At 43.8% G+C, this 20351-nt stretch overlaps 1 long non-coding RNA gene across 17 annotated transcripts in view; it reads left to right on the top strand.

Moving 5' to 3' along the window:
- Positions 1 to 20351, top strand: part of LOC138845368 (uncharacterized) — a 318589-nt gene that overhangs the window by 48285 nt on the left and 249953 nt on the right. For 4 of the 17 annotated variants that reach the window (XR_016221638.1, XR_016221653.1, XR_016221646.1 and 1 more), the window contains 3 exons: positions 9209 to 9272; positions 9430 to 9530; positions 10258 to 11886. The exons of 9 other annotated variants lie outside the window; for them this stretch is intronic. This is a non-coding gene — a long non-coding RNA (uncharacterized LOC138845368). Of the gene's footprint in view, positions 1 to 9208; positions 9273 to 9429; positions 9531 to 10257; positions 11887 to 20351 lie in introns of those variants that run through there. 4 more of the 17 variants (XR_016221639.1, XR_016221655.1, XR_016221647.1 and 1 more) reach the window with 1 other exon arrangement.

Consider the following 20351-nt stretch of genomic DNA (forward strand, 5'->3'; position numbering starts at 1 on the left):
TTCATGGGGACCTTTGATTGCAGAGTTTTTCTGCTCTTGAACAACCACTGTTTCATCAAGTGACTTCTGAGATCTGGACACCAAGGGGTTAGATGAGCTGTCAGAAATTTCCTATGAGCAGAAAATGGAAAGCTGTGATAGTTTTCTTTATTTCTTATCACTAAATTCCATTACGCATGGGTACCAACTATCAGGGCAGAGCACTTCAAGGTTCTATTGTGCTCCTCCAGTTGTTAGCTAACTGAACTTTGGTCCCTGGCCTTCTTGTTCCTCACGAGTTGCTTAGTGTTCATCTCCCCTGGGAGAGGCTCTGTAATTTTCCAATGGAACTTTCTAAGTGCTGCTTCTTTATTTATTTCTCATTTTCTGAGAGCACAACAATGCTTTCTCCTTTTCTTCCCACGGATTATATTTGAATTTATGGAATCATGACAAGGGAAATATTGCTTCAACTCTTTTTTAATAAGAATATCTCATTTTAATTGAATGCTTTTGTCTTTTCAAAGTGCTTCAGATCTGTATTTTCATCATGCAAGGTGTTTATATAATGTGTGACATTTTTAATGGTCCAAGCCCCACGCTGCCTATCTGGTCAGCCTCCCTGGGCTCAGTCACATGACTGCGTGCAAGTGAGACATCTCTGGTTAAGTAAGCATCTCTCCTTAAAAATGCATAAGGAGTTCTTTACAAAAGTGAAAGTGTTAGTTGATAATGACTCTATGAAATGAGCTGATATTAAAAAGCATAATTATGAGAGCTATAATCTGGATGGGTTACTAAGAACACCTTGTCCCTTAATATCTAATATAAAAGTGTGCTTCAAAGCCACCATCCAAGTGCTTTGAGAAAGTCTATCTCCTCCCTGAGAGGTCTCAAATTTTGAGCTGCTTATATCGTCACAGACACTTTTGGCTCCAGATTCCTGTGAGGAACCCAGGGAATGAGAAGTTCTCCAAGAAGTGGCTTGGAAGTCCAGCTCACACAGCATCATCAACAAAGAACAATGGGTTTCTAGAGAAATGACAAGACCAAGGGAAAGGACTGAGTCTCTGCAGGCACCAGTGTGGGAAGAGGCAGAGAACTGACAGATAAAGCTGTTAACAGTTGGCAAAGTTGTTACGCAGCTTCTCTGCTGTCATCTCCCGATGGGTAGGGTCCACAGTTGCCGTCAGAGTGAACCTTTGTTCTCCTTGCTGGAGAGAAGAGACTGGATGCTCTTTGAGAATGTATGTGCTGCTTTTAGGCAGATGGAGGGCAGAGAGCTTTCTTATATGTGCTCCTTCACTACCTTCAGCTCAATAATCCTTATTGTGGGAACCTGGTTCTGGTCTGCCACTCTGCCTTTGTGCTCTGTCCTGTGGGTCCTGCCATGTTACCAACCCCCCTTCCCTCCATACTTCCCTCTATTCCACACCTGTCAGTGCCACCCCGTAAATCACATAACATCCAGAGCATTCTGTCTCAGTCTCTGTGTCCTGCTGGTCTGCACAGAGCATGCTGAACTGGGTTAGTCTTCATAGCAGAGCTCGTTTTTAACTTCAAAGAGCAGCGGCTTGTTCTGTCTGTGACCTCTCAGTATCAGACTGTAAGACACAGCGTCTCATCTCCTGTGTCTTCTCATCTAGCTGTGTCTTCCCACTGGATTCCTTCCCATGAATAAGTCCAGCATGAAAACCTGGAGCTGGAGGAGGTGGGGCTGGGCAGTGCCAGCCTGCAAAAGGTATCTCAGTGATCAGCTCAGTCACAGAACTGAAATACCGGGCAGCGCGTGAGGGATCTTACAAACACTTTGGGTTTTTGGTGGGAAAAGAACAACACTAAAAAGTCTTGCTTCCTAAGTCAACAGGTCATTATTCTGTTATTTTTTCCTGTTGCCATATCAGTGTGGAAGAGGTGGGATGTATTTGCTCTTCAAACATTCATGCTCATTCACAACCACTTTGGGTGACAGTTGAACAAATGGTAGTGTTACAATTTTCCAGAACTAAGAAGGAGAAAAAATAGAAAATAAAATATCCTGCTGTATTTTCCATGGTTTTCATTCAGATCGTATTACTTATTCTTCAATGAGCCACATATTTAATTTCACTTGTCACTATTTGTGAGGAAATGAACTTCGAGGACAGTTAAGTGATGTGACTATGAGGACGTGATAGAATAGGGAAATGCATTTTACACAGTGTGTGGAAGCTTTCCAGGTGTGGTTCCCAGTCTCCTCCTTGGTATTTAAGTAAGACCTTTGATAGTGAGATGGATTTAGATATGGGTTTGACAAGCGTTTGATTCAGGGCTGATGACAAGCCAGGTACTTGAAAATGCTCCTCAAAGGACGAAGGAATTCTGTCATGTAACTCTCCCAAGCCCCTTAGGAGGAAGGAACCAGAGAAGTCAAAGGACTTGCCCAGAGTCCCAGAGTCTGCAGAATCAGGATTCAAATGCAAATGCTCAATTTTAACCCCTTAATTCTTGGTGTGCTGCCATCATGGGCCTCCTAAATCAATTATTGAAAGACTTGCTTGCCTCCCAGACATTTGTTAAGTAAATAAAGCTGTGGTAAAGACAGAGTCCACTGAGTAGTGTTCCTGGTGATTCACACATGTCTGATAGAATCAGCTGGGAGTAAATGAAATACATAAAATTGGTCCTCTTTATAGTAATAAAACTTTAAAAAGAAATACACATGAGCACCAGGAGAGCCTGCATATGTGTGGCCTGAAATGTGAATCATTTTGATGGTGTCAGCACCAAGGACAGCCCCCAGTGAGCCCAACCTTACAAATTCACACCCTTGGGGATCGTGTGGCCAATAGCATATGGCAGAAGTGATGGAAAGGCCTTTCCAGAATGAGTCTATGGAAAAGATCACAGCTTCTGTCTTGAGCACTGTCTCTCAGGGCTCGGACTGGGGGAGTCTCATGAGTGCCTCCTTAAATTTTAGCCTCCCTCTATTCCTTTCCTGTCCCCTTTTCTGTATGGATCCCTGAGCCTGATGGTAGTTGCTGGTGTCTGAAAAGCCCCATGAAAAGGACTTTGTGCTGGAAACCGAGGCTTCTGGTCAACAGGTAGGGAAAGGCTGCAGCCTGGCAAAACCTATGTGAGTGAGCCTGGTAGCAGATTGTTCAGTTCCAGTTGGGCTTTCCAGAACTCCTTGAGCCAGAGCCATCCAGCTAAGCCACCATCCTGACAGCAACTTGGCTCTCACTCACCATCTAAGCTTCAAGGAGAGGGGACGACTCACTCCCCACCTCTTTTACTACAGTTCCCTCTCCTTAAGATGTAGCTGTGCTTTTGAATAATGATAACTGTTTATCTTATCCTAATTTGGTACAAATTTGTGAATACTGCAAATGTAGAGTGAGAAAGCACCTACTACCTAAACTTTATATTTTTTACCAGAGTGAAACTTAGCAACACCCCGCAAATCCCTTCTGATGCATACGCTGGGTCATGAGGGGTTGATGATGATGTGCACACTATGGTGCTTGGCGAAGTATGCATGATGCATGTGGAGCAGCACAGCACTGGGAGAACCTAGAGGTGCAGGTGCGGCCCCCATTCTGATCTCAATTTTATCATCAGTCAGCTCTGATTTTGATCAAGTTCTGCTATCTTTCTGCCTCATTTCTCATCTGTAATAGGGAAATGAGATTATTATGAGGATGGGCTGAAACAATGAATGGTACAATGTATTCAAAGTACAAGGGGTAATACAAATACTGTGTAGTATTAATCAGGGTCCTGGTTATTATGACTGTGTTAAATAACCTTTCACTTGAGAGAGAGATTTAAGTAGAAATAAGGGAACTTCTCCCAATGCAAGTGGATTTGCCTTACAAAGCAGAGATGGCTCATCATTCTCAGATTACACCATAGTGGATATGCTCACTCATTAATTTATTTATTTTTTTAACTTTTATTTAATGAATATAAATTTCCAAAGTACAGCTTATGGATTACAATGGCTTCCCCCCCATAACGTCCCTCCCACGTGCAACCCTCCCCTTTCCCACTCCCTGTCCCCTTCCATTCACATGAGGATACATTTTCGATTCTCTTTATATACAGAAGATCAGTTTAGCATACATTAAGTAAAGATTTCAACAGTTTGCTCCCACACAGAAACATAAAGTGAAAAATAATAGATGATTTTTTAAATGATGATAAAATCAGATCAGACCTATTGTCATGTTTAATCCCAGTGAGAGTCAAGTTGGGAATTGATAATTTATTTATTTATTAATTCAACAGATACTTGCTGCATAATATAGTGTGCTAGGCACTGTTCCTTGTACTTGGGACACAGGTAAATGCAGCAGATAAAGGCTCTGCTCACACAGAGCCTGCCCCAGTGGCGAGGGGCAGGAGAGCATGGCTCTGTCCTTTTAAGACAGAGGAAAGACAGCTAATTGAAGAAGCCAGGGAGTGGCAACCTTTAAGACAAGGAGAGATGTCCCACAGGAAACCAAAGCTGCCTATATTTACATCCTGTTTATTTTTTACTTATTTCTTCCTTCTTTCTTTAATAAAAATTATTTTTGAAAATGCCAATTTTTATCTGTTCTGTTGACAGAGAAAAAAAGTTCAGGGACATTGAGGACTCATTAAGGAGACATCAAATTCCTGGGGACTGGAGTGGTAATGTTAGGGGCTCAAATGGGGATAATTCAAGGAGAGAGGGAACTTCAGGGAGAGGGTGCAGGGATTGTTGATGTGGTTTCTCTCTGGAATTTTCTGTATAGAGATCTATTTTTGTATAACCCTAAGAAGAGTTTTGTTTCATTTCTTTCAGGCACAATTTTTTTGAAAGCCTTTATTTAATAAATATAAATTTCATAGGTACAGCTTTTGGAATATAGCGGTTCTTCCCGCCCCATACCCACCCTCTCACCCCAACTCCTGCCCCACCTCCTACTCTCTCTCCCATCCCATTCTTCATTAAGATTCATTTTTAATTATCTTTATATACAGAATATCAACTCTAAATAAAGATTTCAACAGTTTGCACCCACACAGACACACAAAATATAAAGTACTGTTTGAAGATTAGTTTTACTTCATAGTACAATCATTCCCGTAGTTCAACTCATTAAGGACAGAGATCCTACAAGAGGAGCAAGTGCACAGTGACTCCTCTTGTTTATAATTGACACTCTTATATGATGTCAGTGATCAGCTGAGGCTCTTATCATGAGCTGCCAAGGCTATGGAAGCCTTTTGAGTCCACAAACTCAGGCACAATTTTAACAGAATAAATTACTGAGATTTTAAGATTAAATGAATCACTGCTTTCAATTAGATAAAAAAGTAAAAATAAATTAACTAAGTGTATGAAATTTATAGCAAAACTAACATGAATCTATAAGATAGATTCCCTGGACTTCAGTTCACAGAAGAAACAGAGAAAATAAATAAATATTTCTGTTCTTTTACCCACCCAGTGGGATTTGCTATGCCAGCCTTAGTGAGCTGATGCAGATCTTTTCTAGTCAGAGGGACATGGGCTCCTATAATGGGAAGTAGTTCTCCATTCTAACTGTACATTGGACTCCCCCAGAAGATGTTAAAAATATGAATTCTTAGAATCCACCCCAGATTCGTGACTCATTTAATCAGAATTTCTGAGCTCATTTTTTGACAGAGTTAGACAGTGAGAGAGAGAGAGAGACAAAGGTCTTCCTTCCGTTAGTTCACCCCCTAAATGGCCGCTATGGCCGGAGCTACGCCGATCCAAAGCCAGGAGCCAGGTGCTTCTTCCTGGTCTCCCATGCGGGTGCAGGGCCCAAGCACTTGGGCCATCCTCCACTGCCTTCCCGGGCCAAAGCAGAGAGCTGGACTGGAAGAGGAGCAACCGGGACAGAATCCGGCACCCATATGGGATGCCGGCACCGCAGGTGGAGGATTAACCCAGTGAGCCACGGTGCCAGCCCCTGGACATCATTTTTTAAAAACACGCCCAAGTGATTCTGATGTATAGGAAGGGTTATGTTTTCTCATGATATCTTCACAAACATCTAAAAGGTAAAAATATCCCTTGTAGCCTTGACAAGAGTTTGGAATTCATAAGTAGTTGGCAGTCACAGCAATAGAAAATGGTTGATAGAAGTACAAGGTGCCATTTGCGGCAGCTCATCTGGATTTTGCAGGGTGTTTGCTTGTGTTTAAGTGTGAAAGCCAGACCTCCCTGCTTGGTCCATTTCCCAGCCCAGTTTAAACCCGTGTTCAATCTTACTAGCTGTGTTTTTGTGACTGATTGTAAGCTGTTTAACTTCACTTTCCATAATTTATTCATGGTACACAGTCAACACTCAGTTAATGTTTATCCTCATTATTAGAATTATTGAAGAATTTCCATGTAAAATGCTTATTCGGGTCAGTTCTGATGAGTTGTTTTCTGATTAGCTGAGATAATAGATGATGACTGAACAACAGGCATCTAACTTGTTCAGAAGGTAGTTCCAGGCCCATTCTGTGGATTTTCCTGGCGATCTGCATTGTTCTCAGGAGTTTAGAGATCTCTTAGTACATCAGAGGGACAACAGTCACAACAGGGAGGATGATGTAGTAAAAATCATCATCAATCGTGCCAAAGTTCACACTCACACTGCGTAGAAATGTTTCTTAGAGAGTCGTAGAAGACCCTGAGAATGAATTGCTGGGACAGACATTTCAGAAGCGATTCTTTGGTGTCCTCTTACCTGAAGGACCTTTTGAGCTAAAGGGATTGAATTTTCTTGGCCAACTTTCTCTTGTTTAATGACCCTTGTTTAGGGTCCTTGTTCCTGGGTCAGAGGCAGGAATCTTTAGAGGAATGAGTCAATTATGAGGGAGGAATTGTTGTCCCACTATCTATTTTTTTTTTTAAAGATTTATTTTATTTATTTGAAAGTCAGAGTTACAGAGAGAGGTAGAGACACAGAGAGAGAGGTCTTCCATCCACTGGTTCATTCCCCAGATGGCCGCAACCGCGGAGCCGTGCTGATCTTAAGTTAGGAGCCAGGAAGCTTCTTCCAGGTCTCCCACATGGGCCGTCTTCCACTGCTTTCCCAGGCCATAGCAGAGAGCTTGTCCCAGTATCTGTTCAATGGCTTCCCTGTTAGAATAATTCTGCAAAGGATAGTAGGAGAGGACCAAATAGGAGACATACTCTTCATATTGGAGCTTTTAGGTGAGGAAGATCTCAAAATTGTCAATATAGCTAGCTGTCTCCTGCAGTAAGTCTAGACTGGACTGATGACAGTTGAGACATGGGAAAATATTGCACCTGTTTACACTGGGGGCTTTTCTGCCTGAATTTACGAATTTGCTGTGTACTAAGTTATGAAAGCATTCTGCTTGCTTTGTAATGAAAACATTTGAGTTCCTTCCAAACAGAAGCACGTAATGAGTAGACACATTCCTCCCTCCTCAAAACCCAGCTGAGCCACTGAAATTTGCTTCTCTGTTCCCTCTTTCCCTCACTATGACTTCTTTCCTTTGCTTTTTCTGCTTCTAAAGTGGTCCACCAAAGTTTAATTGCTCAGTGCATTGCTAAGTGTTTGAATTCTCTCGGGTGCACTTTTGTGTTTCCTAATCCTGGACTGAATCTGGATGAGTTTCAAGCAAGTGGAAGATGTGGCTTGGCAGGAAATGAGGGAAGCCTTTTTATTCTTTGAAGGTTCCAGAATCGCATGACTGTCAGATCAGCAAATTTGAATAATTCCAGTGCACTGGGGAATGCTCAATGTCTTAGTGATGATGTGGGTAATATCACAGAATAGGTGATAATTACTAATGTGTTTTGAATTTCTAAAGAACTCAAAAATCACTGTCAGACTTCAGTAGAAGAAAAACTAAAGAATTATGGAAGCTACAATAAAAATGTGGGGATATGGGATAGGAGACATTGAACTTTCTCATTTTGTTCAAGATAGTGACATTGCTACTATGATCACCACCACTGCTGCTACTACTGGCTAGAGGTACTGTGTACTTGCTATGCTCCAGGTCCTATACTAGCTTCTTTACATGTATTTCCTGGCTTAATGTGCATTAGCCTACATCAACCTTGTGAGGTTTGTATTATCATTATCCTTATTCTACACTTGAGGAAGCAGATACTTAGAGAGATTAAATAATTTGCTTTAGACTGTCCAAATATGATGTGCTGGAACTAAGTCTCAAATTTGTGTTTATCTGCTCAAAGTTCATATTCTATCCTGATATGCTATACATAAATTTAGTCACTCCAAGTACATATTTTGATTCAACATTGAACTCATGCTGATCAGACTAGATCCCTTTCTTTAGTATCATGTGCGCATGTGGTATGCATGTGCATATCTGTGTGCACTATGACAAAATAAGTTATAGAAATGGACAAAACTATTGACCTGGGATTGGAAAGGTAAGCGCCATCATTGGGGCTTAAGGATGCTGTTTCCAACTATCCTGAGAATGAGTTGTAAGTGTGGTGTTCCCAAGTCAGAAAAAATGAACTCCAAAAGGGAGAATGTTAGAGAGTTGAAGGCATTTGATCCAAGGAAAGTGGTTCTGGCATTTGTTCTTTTTTTTTTTTTTTTTTTTTTTTTTTTTGTCAGGCAGAGTAGACAGTGAGAGAGAGACAGAGAGAAAGGTCTTCCTTTGCCATTGGTTCACCCTCCAATGGCTGCCGCTGCCAGTGCGCTGCAGCTGGCGCACAGCTCTGATCTGAAGGTAGGAGCCAGGTGCTTCTCCTGGTCTCCCATGCGGGTGCAGGGCCCAAGCACCTGGGCCATCCTCCACTGCACTCCCTGGCCATAGCAGAGAGCTGGCCTGGAAGAGGAGCAACTGGGACAGAATTTGGCGCCCCGACCAGGACTAGAACCCGGTGTGCCGGCGCTGCTAGGCGGAGGATTAGCCTAGTGAACCGCGGCACCAGCCCTGGCATTTGTTCTTGACTGGAGCAGATGTTTAGTTAGACTGTGATCATGTATTAATAGATAAGATGCTTTTCATGGAGACCAGAAACAAAGTTAAAAAGCTCAAGCACGGTACTTGTGGACACTGCTGGCTTATTGGAGCCCAAGACTAATTACCCATGACAGTGACGTTCTGAGCAATTCTGTTTTTAATGACACCAATTATATTTGTGTGTTCCATATTTACATCTTGTTTATTTTTTACTTATTTCTTCCTTCTTTAATAAAAATTATTTTTTGAAAATGCCAATTTTTATCTGTTCTGTTGACAGAGAAAAAAGTTCAGGTACAATGAAGACTCATTAAGGAGACATCAAATTCCTGGGGACTGGAATGGTAATGTTAGGGGCTCAAATGGAATAATTCAAGGGGAGAGGGAACTTCAGGGAGAGGGTACAGGGATTGTTGATGTGGTTTCTCTCTAGAATTTCCTGTACAGAGATCTGCTTTTGTGTAACCCTCAAGTTTTTTTTTTTTTTTTCATTTCTTTTAGGTACAAATTTTTACAGAGTAAAGTTACAGAGATTCTAAGGTTGAATGGATCACCTCTTCCAATAAAAGTTAAAGAAGTGAAGATAAATTAACTAGCTAAGTGTATGAAATTTATAGCTAAAACTTTAACGTGAATCTATAGATGATAAATTTTCCCCTAAATCACTGATTTTTTAAAAATTTTATTTAAAGTATACAAATTTCTTGTATTTCATATGTATAAATTTAGGAATGTAGTGATACTTCCCACCCCACCCTCCCTCTCACCCATGCTCCAACCCTTCTTCCTCCTTCCTCTCTTATTCCCACTCTAAATTTTTACAAAGATCTATTTTCAGTTTGCTTTATACTTACAAGGTTAATCCTACTATAAGTAAGGAGTTTGGAAAATAGTATGAAGAAAATAAACAGCATCAAATCACTGATTTTTTAAACTCATTTTTTTCAAGATTTGTTATGAGGTACATTATAAAAATTTTGCCAATAATAAAGAAGTTTGAAGTTTTATACTGATATTTTTAGTATAGGCGGCATCCAGGGCTGGGCCAGGCAAAGCCAGGAGACTGTAATTCAATCATGAGCTCACACACGGGGGTCAGGGACCCAAGTACTTTGCCCAGTATATGTTACCTCCCAGTTAACACAAAGCTGGACCAGAAGCCAGGGAACTGGTACTTGAACGATGCACTCTGAAATGGCATGTGGGTATCCCAAGTGGTATCTTAACTGCTGTGCCAAACACCCAACCCAACAATGAAATTGTATCTTGTTCATACTGTATATTAATTGTAGGTAATCCAGGGACTCTGTCCCATGTTATTCCCTTTAGGGATGAAGATTCATGGAACTTCTTCATGTGGACAACTCTAGTCATTGCAGGCAAATCAGTCACTGGCCATATTAAGACAAACAGACTTTGCCTAACAAGAAGGAGGGGAGTGGAATGTAATACCACCATGTACTTAGAAGGAGAAGAATTAGAATATCAAGAAATGGCCTGATGACCACCACAGTTCCTTCTCTAATGATAATCTCACTCCTTACCTTCTGCAAGGAGCTTAGGAAGGTAGAGCTGAGGCTCACAGGCAGGACTTTCCCGTACTCCACTGTTGCTGTAGACCATGGTGGTGTCTGTGTATGAACATCTCCTTGCAAAGCTCTTCTGCATTGTCCAGCTGCTGTGTTTTAGAAAATACTTGACTTGTTTGGTATCTTTTAAAAATAAGAGGAAGTACAAGAGGACTTCTTGACACAGAGCTTCTGGGAGCCCCTCCAGAAGGGGCTTTTAGGAACAATATTCTAAATCTTTCCTATAAGGGTTTTCCCAAGTCTCAATCGCATCTACCCGTCTAAAGTCAAGTGCTAGAGTGTTTAACCTTGTGAAAAACCATCTAACTCCATTCTTTCCTATTAGTTAACATGTATCGAATGCATATTGTACATGAGCCACTGTTCGAAGTCCTTGCTTTGTATTCACCATTTCGTCCTCACAGCAAGTCAGAGAGGTGGCTACTGTTACTACCCTTGTCTTACAAGTGAGTCACAGAAAGGTTAAGGAAATTGGTAGTGAGTTATGCAGCTAGGATTCTATCTCAGGCAGCCTGGCTTGAGAGCCTAGTCTATGGCCTCTTGGCTACTAACATGGTATTATATTGGGGGAATACAAGCTCCCTATGAGTGTGAAGGTGAAGAATAAACTGCTCAATGATGCCAATAGCAACTCACAGGTATTCTTAAGGGCTAACACTCTCATAATCTTACACTTTCTATTAGGGTCCTAGGATAAAACGAATGCAGATGTGCCCGTGGCTCAGCAGGGACCTTCATCTTCTACAGAGCTGAGGCAGAGCTAGTTTACAAGACAGCTAATAGAAACTTTGCCATGAGCAGCAGATGACAGATTTCTAAGGGTTTAAAGTCATTACCATGTACACCCAGGGGAAGCTTGTAGTCACTCTTCTTAGGAAATCATTATTGCAAAAACAAACAGAAGAACACTTAGCAACACAGGGCTGTCGAGGAATTAGCGTTTTACTCACATGAAATGAGTCTCTTTCCCCCACCCCCCTGTTTCTAAATATATATAAATTTGTGGAAAACCTATTCAGTGGTGTGCTCTAAGTGCTTAACAATTGGTTCTTAGTTCTCTGGAAAAACAAAACAAAAACAAAATGACCAATAACACCAGATTTGTAGTGGTTGCCAATGTCTATGGTGTAAATCTTTGTATAGTGCTAGTTTCAAGTTACCCCTGTGCTATCATTGAATGCAGAGTTGGAAAGACATGCTAAGAACTGGTTCTCATGAGCCTGAATGAGCTGACTTTAGCCCAATACAACATCAGATGGGAGAAAAGAGATGCCCCATTGCTCAGTTGCAACTATGTGTGTCAGATTTGAAACACCTTGCATGAGCTGAATATACCATCATATCAAACCTGTCCATGAGAACTGTATTAATTATCTTTGTTTCTAAAATCAATAAAGCAAAAAAACATTTTCAGACATATCCCAGTAAGTGACTGTTTTCTGGAAAATTTGCTGGGACTCTCAAAGAGCTGCCACTTTTAAGGATTCCCAGTGGGCTGTGAGACCCTGGGGCCAGGTGTGCTGAGTGCTGGTGGGTCACTGTGTCCCAGTGCACATTGAGATGAAGACACTCGTTCAGAGCCTTCTGTTGCTAACAGTCTATGGCTTGGAGTCCTGTAAAAAGGAATGGGGAGACGAACATAAGGTGACTCAATGGATAGGCGAAGAAAATGGAGAGACAGAAAACAGAAAGACTGGAGCGGGTAGCTGTGCTGGGGAAGAGAGAATTGAGAGAGACAAAGAGAAAAGGGTAACACTTATCAACAATCCCCTCCGGGCCAGTGATTATGAGATTAAGTGATTGTGATTGTGTGATTAGGGGAAGCACTTTGTTTATTTATTTATGCTCTCTAATTCAATTTCCATACCAACCTCGTGAGACTTAAGATGAGGAAAATCAGCCCAGAGTATAGTTCTTCACCCAGAGTCACACTTGCAGGGAGGGGCTGAGCTGGAGGCCCGGGCGAGGTCTGGACGCCTGTAAATCCTGTGCTCTCTGCCCTGAGTGGTGCTGCTGAGTGGGCAGGCGGTTGGAGAGGACTGTTAGAGCAAGAGCGCACCCAGGAGAGCATTTGAGCTCCGACTCTTATAAATTATCCTTTGATAAATTCGTTGATCTTTACTGCTCCTTACCTGTTCAAATCTTTAAATCTTAAGAAGCGCCAGTCTGAATAGGATGAATTAAGCAGCCTGCAAAGGCAAAAATGATCTCCTTGGAAGACGCATCCCTCCCCAGAGCGGCAGACCCCTGAGGGCTGGGTGGACTGGGCTTGGGTTGGAGGTTGCTTTTCCGATCTCTCCTGGGCAGGAGTGGTAGAAGGCGGGCATCTTCTGGGCCTCTGGAAAATACAGAAGAATAAAGAGAGCAAGAGGGGAGAGGTCATGAGACAGGAGCACCACACCACTAATTCTCTCTGAGTCTGGCTTAAAATCTAAAGTTGAATCAGACTTCTGCTTTAATGAATAAGAAAATATTGATTTAAAGGACCAGACGCCTTCAGCTCCCCAGCTCTGGAATCTTGCTGCTTTGCTAGCATGGATCGATACCTTCTTGCGAAGGTTTAAACTGTGCTTCGTGAAATAGGAAGTGCACCAGGGTCCAATAAGAACTGCTGTCCAGCAGAGAAACTGCAGCAGGCGCTGGCTCAGGGGAAGCACATTTACCACTTGAGCAGCTTTTATTCAGGGCACGGAATCCTGGGTCCAGGCTCTGGGCCTGTGACCTCCTGCTGCCAATGCCCAGCAAGGGATCAGATTCCATGCATGTGCTATCTTTATTGCATGATATGGACATGTATGGCTATATCCCTGTGTGGTGCGGAGTGAGACCCATGAACTTGAATTGCTGGCAGAACCTTGTGTATTTGCTTTGGTATCACACAGCCAGCCTCGGGCTGCCTTTTCCATCCTGTGTTGAGATCCCAAAATATATGCATATTTCCTTTGTTCTTGCTCACTGAAATCAAAGGTGAAATATTTTCTTAGGCTGGAGAATGAGCACACATTTTGGAGTCTAACAGATGCATGTCCAAATCCAGTCTGCACCATGCACTGTGCATGGCTGTGATGAAATCATTTAATCTTGCTGAGCCTGGTTTCGTGACTGTGAGATACAGGTAACAGCAGTCTACCACTGAGGATTTGTAGCCAGCATTCTGTGGGATCCTGGAAAGAGGATATTTAGAGGAGTGCCTAGAAGACACTCTGTAACTAGTCCCAATGTTTCTCTTAGATCACTAATGAACTGATTTATCTACATAGACATTACAGTGCCAGTTGTGATGTAGGCAGGCATACAAATTAAAATTGATTAGGTCTGTGAGCTAGGAGACCACGCCTTCGCCACGCCCCTGTGTGACCTCATGCCCCTACCTGGCCACACCTGTGCACCCACTGGCCAATCAGGTTAATTAACCACTCCCCTTTGGAAGGGGATTAAAAGCCTGGGACATGGTGTCCCCCCACCCTTCCTTTCCCTGGCCTCTTGCCGGTAGGGGGCTGGCTGTAGCCCTGCACCACCAGGGTGCATGGCCTTGGGGGCCACCCAGCCCCATGCTTCCTGTCCCAGATGCTCCTCCACGTGGCTGGTTCCTGGTATGAACCCAGACTTACCTCTCCCTTTTAGTCAGGGCCCTTACTCTCCTATGCATCTTTCACACTGAATAAAAGCTTAAAAATGTACCATGCTGCCTCGTTCGTTTATGCCAGTATTCGGAATTCTTCTCTGAATATTAGGCAAAAACCCACGAGGGCTTATTAATATTGGGAATTTATTAATAAGCATACGGTGATATCGTATGGCACCCCAAATTCCAGATTCATGTACCCCAGGTGGGACTTTTGGGGAACTTTAAGGGAGCCACATTCTGCTATCATATTTTAGGGGGCCAATCCTGATTTCAGTTGGAGTCGGAATAAATAGGGAAGCATTACTCTATTCAAGTGACTCCTTTATTTCTTATCCACCTTCCATTTCTAGCTTCTAGACCCATGTTAACATTAAGCAGCTTGAGGAAGGCCTCCTATCTACATCCCATGGAATCTGGGGTGTAAAATACTTGCTTCCTTCCCCAAAACTTGAGCAAGAACTAACAGGCTGCCCTCCTTCCTAGGGAATCTCCGAATTTACCATGAGAATAGCAAGGGAGCTTACAGCCTATTGTGAAAACAAGTTATCTACCCCCTCCCCCCACAAGTGGGCCAGACAGGATGGAGAATTTTAAATGAGGTCTTTTGATGTTTTTTCTTTTGTCCCCACCTGGTAACTGAATGTCAATCTAATCATCAAGTTTTTTTTTTTTTCTTTGAAATTGTACTTAAAGCTGACTGCCACCAGAGTCCCCTTTGGGATTTTCTTCCCTTGGAAGCCCCTTTCCATGTCGGTCTGGCTGGAGGTCCTTGATTCTGATTGTTATGCCCAGTTCGATTGTCCCCAAAGACCACCAAGAAGCTGATACTGCTGTAAAACACAGGAGAGTTTTATTGCAGCCCAGGATTTGAACTCTCAACCATCACTGATGCAGCAGATTTGAGAGCCCCGACTCTTCAGTTCACAGGGTTTATATAGGGTTTTCAGACATTCTATACATTATAGTGTCGCCGGTGCCGCGGCTCACTAGGCTAATCCTCCGCCTTGCGGCGCCGGCACCCTGGGGTTCTAGTCCCGGTCAGGGCACCAGATTCTGTCCCGGTTGCCCCTCTTCCAGGCCAGCTGTCTGCTGTGGCCAGGGAGTGCAGTGGAGGATGGCCCAAGTGCTTGGGCCCTGCACCCCATGGGAGACCAGGAGAAGCACCTGGCTCCTGCCATGGGATCAGTATGGTCGCCGGCTGTCTCTCACTGTCTTCTCTGCCTGTCAAAAAAAAAAAAAAAAAAAAAAAGGTATACATTATAGTTCCATTCAGCAAATCCTCTCATTTTGCGGGAAATTCAAAGGACATCTCTAAAAACTGATTAGTGCATCCAGCGATGGGAATGGACCTAGTAAAGGTGGTTGGATGGCTTTGGGGTTGATGCCTTTTAAATTGATTGGCTAAAGTTTAGGGTCTGAGCTGTGGGGGTGTAGTGTCAAACTGCAGGGTCTCTGGATGTTATCAATCACCTTAACTGCCCTGAAAAGACACCTGGAACTTTAGATATTTCCCTGCTATTTGCTGATGGGCTGTTGCTAGGGGAGTTTATTGCAAGGGGAGCTCATTTATTTATTTTTAGGAGCTTCTGGCTCAGGGTTCAGGGCCTGGTCAGGCCCGAGTTACAAGATGGAGGCCTATTTTAAAATAGTTGCACCTTGATCCAGGCTCAGGTCTCTCACTAATAAACAGTATTGTTTTGTTTCAAAACAATAAAACAAACAAACAAAAAAACAAAGTATAAAACAGATTATAGGATGTCAGTTCTGTAGTTGCTGTGTGGTTTTGGGGTCAGAGGCTTGTGCTTTCTGGATCTTAGTTACTTTATTTTTTATTTTATTTATTTGAGAGGGAGAAAGAGAAGGTAGAAAAGGAGAGAGTGCTGTCTGCTACTTCACTCCTCAAGTGCTCATAACAGCCAGGGCAGGCCACGCTGAAGCTGAGAGCTAGGTTGAGTTTTTTCAAAAAATTATTTGAGAGGCAGAGAGAGAGCACACGAGTGAGCATACACACACACACAAACAAGAGAGTGAGCACTCCCATATGCTGGTCTACTTCTCAAATGCCTGCAATGGGTGGGGGAGCTGAAGGTGGGAGCCGAGAACTTAGTTCAGGTCTCCCACATGGATGGCAGGAACCCAACCACTTGAGCCATCACCACTGCCTCGCAGGGTGTGCATCAGCAGGAAGCTGGTGTCAGAAACTGGAGCCTGGAATTGAACCCAGGAACTTCAGTTAAGAGATGTGGGTGTCCCAACCACTAAGCCAAATAGCCACCCTCCATGTGTAGATTCTTAGTGAGCCTGGAAAATGTGTGTACATGTGGTCATGGCATTGTTCTCTTTATGTTTGTATAGGTTTGAAAATTTACATGTTATTAGGAAGACTGGTGAATGGACGTATAGCTTTATGTTTTAAGTTTGATACAGGAGAATTCCAGGTGTTCATGTATGACCTTTACAATACTCTGTGCCTCTAGTCTAATGGCTTCAGCTGGAATCTGACTCTCATCAGAGGGCAGTGAGACAAGGTGGCGGCTGGCAGTCGCCTTGAATTTTCTCTTATAAACAGCAGTCACAGTTGCCTTTTGCAAATATCGTGGCATTTCTTGTGCTTTCCATCTATGTAGATAGTCACACAACCTCTGCCCTTTCTATTTGAAAACCTCAGCAGGTTTTTCTGTTCCTCACCGTTTGGCAATGGAGCTTCCTAGGAATGCACAACACATTGTGAAAGCTTAGGAGCAGATAGAATGGGGGGCATGGAGTGAGATAGTTTTAAAGAGCCAAGACAGACAGTGGCTGTTATTTAGAGACCAGACACAAACGTGAAAGTGGGAATTGAAAAAGGAGGTGGCAGACATATCAGTTAAGCTGTTTAAGGGGAAAAGAGCCCAAATTACATCGTAAAGGATAAAATGTGGGCATTTATATCTTCATTAAGGAGTTTATTAATTAGAGTTGAGTTGTTAACTAGTTTATGGTTCCCTGGGACGAGGACGAGCCTCTGAGAGGGGCCCAGGCAGCGAGCAGCCAGCCCGAATAATTACCATGGCTTACCTTGGGGCTTTGCTTAATCTGGCAGACAATTTAATATCCAGCAGGCAGGTGAACAGGTCTGGGATGCTCTACCTGTCAGGAAGGACAAATCCTCAGGCTCCTGGCCACTTGCCAGAGTGTGCTCCTCGCCTCGGTCGGAATTGAGAAGAGAGCTAACTAATCTTACTGCCTGGCAATGGCCCAGGACCTCCTCGAGCTCCCTTCCAGGTGTGCTCCCAGGTCCTAGGTGCTTATGTAGATTCTGTGTGTGTAATCCAAAACGACACCCCCAAGCACCCTGCCCCTCTGCTCAGCAGCAGCAAACGGTGCCCGTATGGTTTAGTATCATGGGGTGTGTGTCATTATAGACTGCGACCTCCTGCTTCCTGCTTTCTATCCCTCTGCTCCATTCCCTGTCCTTAGGAATGTCTCCTATTCAAGATTTACCCAATGGGCATGGTGACTTCGTTTTCATTGGCTCTTGACTCTGCAGTTCTCCCTTCTGGAAGAAAAAGAACATGCCAGGCGTGGCCAGGATGGTAATGCCAATGCAGGAAATTGCTGGGTAAAAACAATGAAGAGGAGAGCATGCTTGGGCAATCAAGTTACAGTTGCTAAACCATCTCAGGCCTGGGCAAATAAAACATATCAGAGTATGGATTGGTTCTGTAGGTCTACAGTTTTCAACTGTTGGCATTGACTCATTCTTGGGACCTACCCTGTGATTTTGTGGGGATGTCATTTGGGCCTTCTCAGGCCTTGGACAGGAGTGTAGGTGGGGCATCTGGGTTCATGTCTGGGTAGACAATGTCCCCAGGTTGGGGCACATATGTTCTCTTCCCTCATTCCTGACCCTGGTAAATCCCAATTGCCCGTGTGAGGCTGTGCCTTGCCTGCCACACCAGCCCGCCTAATCCTTAGTTGCAAAGAAGGGCCATCATGCTTTAGTGCTCAGTCGCTGCCCTCTTCTTATCCCATGGTTCCGAGTCTCTCCTCTTCCCCTGTGGAAGTTCAGTTGCTCTAGTACCTGCAGGGCTACAGTAAGTGATCCGAAGCCAGGAGCCAGGAGCTTCCTCCGGGCCTCTAATGTAGGTGCAGGGACCCAGGGACTTGGGCCATCCTCCACTGCTTTCCCAGGCCATAGCAGAGATCTGGATTGGAAGTGGAGCAGCTGGGACTTGAACTGACACCCATATGGGATGCTGGTGCTGCAGGCTGGGGCTTTAACCCATTGCACTACAGTGCTGGCCCTGAAAGACTACATTTCTAATACCTCTTTGCCACCCAGAGCTCTGGATGTGAATCAGTTTTTCCGATTAGATGTACTTGTTCCAGGATATACAAAGCAGGAAGGCGGTAGAAGCTGTTTCCTCTGCTCCCTCTTCTGTTTCTGTTGGGATGCAAGGCTGGGAAACGTGAGTTGCTTTGATATCAATATTCCAGTGTCTAACCTCCAGTTTCCTGATTACTGAGAGGTAGTTATGGCATCAGTGTCCTCTTGATGCAGCTTCCTGATTCTTGGACTCCAGCTATATGAATATGAGTTTGCATTCACATCTCCAGTGCCAGCCTTGGTGAGTCGGTTTGCTGCTGTTCTGGGAATCATTCCTGGAGGCCCATATTAGTCTTTATCCTTTCCATCAATTTTATAAATTTTGAAATTATTTGCATTAAATCTCTTCCTGCCCAGCATATCTGCATGGTTTCTCTTTTCTTTGTTGAACCTTGACTGATAGACATCCTTCAAGTAGTATATATTGTGCTTATTCCAGAAGCTAGTCCTTCGCATCCTAGGGGCTGGTGTTGTGTTGCGGTGTTGGCATACAATTGGAGCACTGGTTCATTCTCAGCTGCTCCACTTCCAGTCCAGCTCCCTGCTGAGGCACCTGGAAATCAGAAGATGGCCCAACTAGTTGGACCCTGTCACCCATATGGAAGACCAGGATGGAGTTTGAAGCTTCTGGCTTGGACCTGGCCATTGTAGCCATTTGAAGAGTGAAGCAATAGATGGAAGATTTCTCTCTCTCTCTCTCTCTCTCTCTCTCTCTCTGTAACTCTTTCTTTTAAGTAAATAAATCTTAAAATAGATTCTGAATTCTAAGTATGATATGGAAATAAAGATGAAAAATAAGGGCACCTTTCTGAGAGAAGACATGCAAGTGTGGCACTGACTTGAGTCTGCTCAGTAGTTGTTACCTGACCAGGAGTTCCCTGCTGTGAATGTCATCAGTGTCTTTCTTCGTCTTCCTCTTCCCCCTCCTCCTCTTCTTCCTCCTCCTCCTGTTCTTCTTCCTCTTCTTCTCCCCCCCGCCCCGCCCCGTTATTCTTCTCCTTCCTTTATTTGTTTACTTAAAAATCAGAGTTACAGAGAGAGAGAGAGAGAGGGTCAGAGAAAGATGTTCCATCCACTGGTTTCACTTCCCAGATAGCCACAACGGCCAGGGCTGGGCCAGACTGAAATCAGGAAAAAGAGCTTCTTGTGGGCTTTACCCATGGGTGCAGGGGCCCAAACACTTGGGCCATCTTCCACTGCTTTTCCCAGGCTATTAGCAGGAAGCTGGATTGGAAGTGGAGCCATTGGGACACGAACCAGCACCCATATGGAATGCTGGCATTGCTGATGGCTGCTTGACCCAGTGAACCACAACCCTTCCCCTTCTTTTTAAAAAGGATTTATTAATTTCTTTGAAGGTAGACTTACAGAGAGGGAAAGACGGTGAGAGGGGGAGAAAGCGCGTGCGCGCGCGAGAGAGAGAGAGAGAGAGAGAGAAAGAGAGAGAGGAATCTTCCCTCTACTGGTTTACTTCCCAAATGGCCGCAACAGCTGAGTCTAGTCCAGGCTGAAGCCAGGAGTCTGGAACTCCATTGGGGTCTCCCATGTGAGTGGCAGGGGCTCAAGCACTTGGGCCATATTTTGCTGGCTTCCTAGGGTCATTAGCAAGGATCTGGATAGGAAGTGGAGCAGCTGGGTGTTCACATGAGATGCTGGCATTGCAGGTGGTAACTCGACCTGCTGCCACAATGTTGACCCCCGTCACTGATGTCTTGTAGAAACATAGGTCACTACAGACTGTACTAACTTCAGGGTCTTTGCCCCCTGTTCTCTTGATGCTAGGGAACAGGCTAGGTGATTGATTGGTTTGTATGTTTGCCTGTTGCTCTGGTCTTTC

This window comes from Oryctolagus cuniculus, chromosome 15 (genome assembly GCF_051225735.1).
Source record: "Oryctolagus cuniculus isolate XC-2025 breed Fujian yellow rabbit chromosome 15, ASM5122573v1, whole genome shotgun sequence".
In the NCBI taxonomy this organism is placed as follows: Eukaryota; Metazoa; Chordata; class Mammalia; order Lagomorpha; family Leporidae; genus Oryctolagus; species Oryctolagus cuniculus.